This window comes from Pararge aegeria, chromosome 2, assembly GCF_905163445.1.
Source record: "Pararge aegeria chromosome 2, ilParAegt1.1, whole genome shotgun sequence".
In the NCBI taxonomy this organism is placed as follows: domain Eukaryota; kingdom Metazoa; phylum Arthropoda; class Insecta; order Lepidoptera; family Nymphalidae; genus Pararge; species Pararge aegeria.
The window spans coordinates 2706045-2712775 of record NC_053181.1 but is presented as its reverse complement, the minus strand read 5'-3'; positions in this window follow the sequence as shown (position 1 = coordinate 2712775).

Below are 6731 nucleotides of genomic sequence, written 5' to 3'. Positions count from 1 at the left end.
ATACTCAATTGGGAGAAATAATTTAATTTCAAATATCGTGTAATTCTATGAACATAAAGTTTAATTTGCCTTAATCCGCGAAAACCAGGAAAATCGTCACGATGGTATTATTATATATTTTTTAATGTTTTTGCAACATGCATACCACCACTGATCTTCCAACGTATGCTACGCACGGTTCACTTCGACATCACAGCATCCTTAGGAGATATTAACATCACAATGTGCATTTTTTTTGTTATAGTTATTACCAGCTGTTTCCCGCAGCTTCGTCCGTGGTTCTGTGGTTTCTCATAAATCCTGCGGCATCGCACATATTTCCGGAATAAAAAGTAGCCTATATGTTAATCCAGGGTATAATCTATCTCCATTAAAAAATTTAGTCAAATTGGTTCAGTAGTTTTTGCGTGAAAGAGTGACAAACATCCAACCATCCATCCATCTTTACGAACTCAATCATAATTTTTTTTTGGGTAATAAGTAGCCTATGAATCATAATTCGGTTTCTCTTGGTTCTCCTTATCCTATGGTTGCCTTGAAGAGATCGCTACTAAGCGATAAGGCTGCCTTTTGTGTCCTACTTTTAAGTTTTCTCTTGTTGCGTCCATTGTTTTCTTTTTGTGGTAGGTATATAAATAAAGTGTATTTATAATAATAATAATAATCGGTTTGAAAAAAGCTGCCATTTTAAATACATGTAGAATAATAGTAAGAAGTAAGGATTTTTTGCAGGTTGACGAAAGCATAGGTTTAACATAAAACTACAATATAAAAACACACCACACGCTGCATTTACTTGGTTAAGGCCCGTAAATGCAGTTAAAACCAGCAAAGAGCTAAGAAATACAAACACTTCTATAATAATAATAATAATATGTGTTAATCCAGGGTAAAATCAATGTCCGTTATAAATTTTAGTCAAATTGGTCCGGTAATTTTTACATCCATCTTTAGAAACTCTCGTATTTGTTTAGAAGCATTATTAAATAAATAAATATACTACGACAGTACACACATCGCCATCTAACCCCAAAGTAAGCATAGCTTGTGTTATGGGTACTAAGATGACTGATGAATAATTATATGAATAATATACATAAATACTTATAATATATAGAACACCCAGACAATGAAAAACATTCATGTTCATCACACAAACATTGTCCAGTTGTGGGAATCGAACCCACGGTCTTAACTCAGAGAGCAGGGTCGCTGCCCACTGCGCTAATCGGCCGTCAAATAGAAAGTTAAATTATTCAAAGGCATAAACCATAATATAATAAAAAGATAATAATTAAATAACAATAAAATATTTATAATCATCATCGTCGTTATCCACAACCCATTACCAGCCCACTCTCAGAGTGGCCAAATGCGGATTGGTAGAAAAAAAAGAGTATTAATACGTTTTTTTAATAACAATAATAATAATAATTGACGGCCGATTGGCGCAGTTTGCAGCGACCCTGCTTTCTGTGTCCAAGGCCGTGGGTTCGATTCCCACAACTGGAAAATGTTTGTGTGATGAGCATGAATGTTTTTCAGTGTCTGGGTGTTTATATGTATATTATTAATAAAAAATATTCATCAGTCATCTTAGTACCCATAACACACGCTACGCTTACTTTGGGGCTAGATGGCGATGTGTGTATTGTCGTAGTATATTTATTTTATTTTTATTTTAATTAAATAGTTCAAACAAACTAAAAAACACGCTTAGTATAAAAAACTAAACTAATTTCTTTCTTTTAGTTTATTCATAATAGCGATTTTTTTGTAGTTTTTCTTGATCTATTATTGTTATTAGAGCAAAATTAATCGGTAACCCATCCACCATTAAAGAGATAAAATATATTTTTTTTATTCAGTGTGCCCGTCTCTCGAAATGCAAGTTCTAATTGTTATTTAAAACAGGCCATTAAAAAGTAATAGCTAACGCCCTCTACCATCTAGTAGCTTAATGTTTTCTGTGGAATTTGTTAGGTACGCGAACGCCATAGGTTTTTGACATTTGGGTCTAGATGACGCTGTAGTAATTAGTAAAAAGTTTTTTATAGTGAAAATTGGAATAATCTTTTCAGATTAGTGTATTGTCATCGGTCCTCGATATGTCTACAAAGTTTGAAATAAATCTGACCGTTTAAAGTGGGTCAAAATCGTGCCCAAAGAAGTCGGTTACAAACAAACATACAAGTGAAGCTAATATAAAGCGTGTAAAAATATTGCTAACGCACGTCCGTCATAACTAATACGCTGTTAATGATAATGATTACTTTACTTCCGTGGTATGAGATTGACTGGTAGCGGCATGGGTTTCGTCAGCGCAACCGGGCGGGTTAGTGAGCCTCAGAAAGATGCTGTCAGCTCTGTGAAGGACCTGTCCAACCACTCCAGCGGTCTTACGTTGGGTTGTTTGGCTGATAAATTATAGCTGGTAGTTTGCATTCCAGTGTGATGTAGATGACATTTAAATTTGAGAGAGATTCGAATTATTATGCACATAATAATAGTTATCTGTCCCCAATATCACGGAGCCTGGGTATAGTGGATCTGGAATTAATTATTATTTAAATTCGATGATTTTGGAGTACATACATGGAACATGTTGGAACATGATATGCACCTACCTTTACCTTGACATAATTTTACATGTAAGTTCAAATAACTATTAATAATACTCTGATATGATAGCTTTACCTGTCGATTGCATCTGCGAAAAATGAATTGTAAGTGTATAATTGTAAGTGTGGGTATTTATGTAATGGAAAACCAAGAGGCCCTGATTGTACCTGGTTGGCCCTGGTGTACCTACCAATCAGGGTCTCTTGGTTTTCCTAATCCTACGGTTGCCTGGAAGGGATCGCTATTAAGCGATAAGGCCGCCTTTTGCACGCCTCATAAGCGAAGCGTTGGGTTGGGTATTACTGTCAGTTTACGAACACCGAGTGATTCTCAAACTTAAAATGTCACTTTTTTAGTCTTTATTGCTTTTTTTAAGTGAATAGACAAATGTTGGGAAAAAACACTATGTTTAACACTGGTGATATTTTTAAATCTCTTTTTATTATTTAAACTAATTAAATATATTTTTTGAAAGTTCTGTCTTGGACGTCCGTGTGTCTGTATGCGCGGATTCCGTATCTTGTGGTCACGATAACGAGCGAAATACTTCACTTATCGACTTGGTATTTTTTATAGGCTTCAGTATTTTGAGGAATAGAAGCCTATTACTTTTCACGGTATACTTAAATGTTATTTAATTATTATTTAATAAATTTACAAATAATCTCAATTTTATTGTAATGAATGAGATTATGAGGCGTGCACTTGCGATTTTCCAACTATTGTATCCTACTTTTTAAGTTACCTACTGTTCATTTTTTCTTTTTGTGGTGTACAAATAGAGTCTATAGACTCATATTTATTAAATACATAAGTTTTTTACTTAAGTACTTTTGAAGTAAAACTTCTTTAGGTGCGATTAGGGAGTAACTCTGATTTTTTCTGGCGGAAGTAACGCTTACGTCAGCCGTCTGTGTAGTTTCCGCTGATTAAAAGTAATAATTTGGATTGGTCGTAAGTATATGTCATATACTCCACGCTTCTTGACGTATACGCCACCTAGTGGCAAATATAATAATCAATTAGGATTATTTATTTCCAATATTTTTAAACAGGTCAATTGTGAATTTCTGACGATTGCGACATTCCATAATATTCAATGACGAGATTATATTGACATGTGCTGATCGATCCTTCAATTTTCTACCCTCAATTTTTCTATTTAACAAATGAAAATATTCAGTTTATATATTGAGAATATATTAAAATGGGAAAGTGATATTAATGAATTTTAAATAGGATATAAAACGAAATAGTATTAAATGAAATGACGGAGTCCCAGGAACATTTTTCTCTTTCTATCGCGCGTAAAAGTTACACGCACACATTTTTTTTTATTAAATACATAAAACCGCTGATCCCAATTACATGACATTATAATCGTCCACGCCCGCCAACCCGCATTGGAAAAGCATAGAGGGTGAAACTGTATGCCCCTCTCTCCTATACGTAGGTTTTTAAGGGTGCCTTTCCAGCAGGGCTGAGCGATGCAGGAAAGAAGTGAGCGAATTCAAAGCTAGGCCAAAGCTAGGCAACCAAACAAGTAGATCGTTTCCTGTTTTTTGTTGTTTTATTATATATTTATTATTTATTTTTATTTAAACAACTTTATTGCATAATAAAGGAAACACACACAGGAACACTTACATTAACATAAATATGCAAAAGGCGTCTTTATCACTAAAAGTGATCTCTTTCAGGCTACCTTAACTAATGGAATAAGGCAATGAGAGACGGGAAATCGCAATTCGATATAAAAAAATACATAAATAATTAAATAAAATATAATATATATTAATATATATGCATAAATACACATACGTATACACATAATATTAACACGATTATTATAATATATTATTAAATCATTTATTTCTCTCCGTATTCATTCTCTTCTATTCTCTTCTCGAGCGGGTGAAGATCATTATCTACACCCATGTAAACCCAACAATAGAATATCATCATAGTGTAAATAAAAGCTGTATTTGACAGTTTAACAGTTCAAAAATAGGAGTGCTCCGATCGTCACCAAACTTTACAGGATTACTCGCCAGGTCAATCCGGGGATTCCCTGAAAGTTTCATTGAAATCGGTCCAGCCGTTTCGGAGCCTATACGGAACATACTCACACACTTTCTCTTTTATATATATAGATAGATAATGAGATATTATTATTATAATATAATAATATATATTTATATACATAATTAGTGGTGTAGCATATTCGTAGCTCCTAAATGCTCCACAATCATAAATGCGAAGTGTTGCTGATAAAGATCTTAGTTTTTCACTAGTCAACTTTTTGATCCACTAATTACTATATAGAAAGTTGAAGTATATATAGAAGTTGAGTAGAAGTAATTTTACAGATGGAGAAAAAATGAAAGCTCTAAGCAAGCTTTTAATTAGGTTTCCACACCAGCCATTTTCAAAGAGCTGAAATACCCTGTGTTGTAGCACTCAAAATAACTAGATACACAATATGAGATACACGAGTAAAATAGCCGCAGGGAATTTTTAATGAACCTTTTTATACTGGCGGCCTTTGTAACACCCACGCCGGATGAAATTTTCATTTAGGTATTGCAAACTAAGGCTGTGATCTGGCACAAACGTCATAGGTTGTGTCCAGTGTGAACCGACAAACGCTTTTTGAGGCAAGACTTCTAAAAGCACGCGATTAAAAAGTGAAACGAGCGACGAACGGAGGTGCCACTCTTTGTTTACACGGTACATATAATAAACGACACACGGTTCGTATGAAAAATTCACGCATGACAGTACGTCTAGCAGTATAAAAAGTATTGTATGGTTTTCAAATCTTATATCTTTAAACGAGCAATTCTTGTACATATATAATCGGAATCTCTATACAATGGGTTTCAGGGGTGATAAATCGATCTAGCTAGGATTCATTTTTAGAAAATGTAATTTTATTCGTGCTTTCCGGTAATAACCGATTTGGTGCAACGAAGTTGCGTGAGTGACAGGGACGCCATCATACGTAACATCAAGATAGCAATATTAGAACGACAGATTTTAAGTATTCCTTATTCAAATCATCAAAGCCCCTAGGGAATCCAGAACAAAATTACTTACCCGCTAAGCCTATTGGATGTATTAATGTACTTTCAATATTAGGCTATGTAATAAGACGTTTTTGAGCGAGTGGTGTGAATAATATATCAGCTTACTAACCTTTTGCAGTCGTAGGCATATCTCTAAAACGCAATGCACGAATTTCTATAATTTCTATAGGGTTAAATTTGATTGCGACTCGCGACTCGTTGTAGGTATGTGACTCGCTATTTCAAATGGTTTGGAGCGGCAGTGATACATAATATTAAATAAGCGGAAAATTCGCATTAATTTTTAATTATCTTTTAGCTATAAAGAAATAATGTAAACAAAATATAAATATAAATACACATATATGTATGAGGTATGATATATACACAACTAGCTGTTTCCCGCGACTTCGTCGGCGTTTGATTTTGTTTTAGTTAATTGTAGTACAAAAAAAAATTAAGAATACGAATTCTTATAAAAAAAACTGGTGTAGTTTTTAAAAAGTAATTTTTCAATTCACAGTAACAATACCTTAAACAACTGTCTGATCAGTCTTTAGCTCCTTCTATCACTTACAAAGAATAGAATCGTTAAAGGAAGAATCAAAATCTAATTGTTAATTGATTCATATGCTAAAGGTTAACGAAGAACATTTTTTATTTAGTCCTAGCACTGAATTCCTCATAAAAGTGGCAGCAATGATGTATTCAGTATCGCTAAGCCTTAAATGAGGGGTTTGCTGCTGACCGCTGAGGAGTTCTGTCCTCTATCTCTTAATGTCGGGATAAAAAGTATCCTACATTACTACTAATACTTTCAAAAATATGTGAACAAAGTTTCATGAGGATCGGTTAAGTAGTTTTTGCGTGAAAGCGTAACAAACAAACTAACATTGACATTTATAATATTAGTAGGGATATATATAATATTATATATACATACTGATAACAAATCAAATCTAGTTATATTAGTTATTTTTTCCAAATAACGTAAAAGTTCTGATGTAAGGTATGGTGATAATAAATGTAAATACTTCAAAC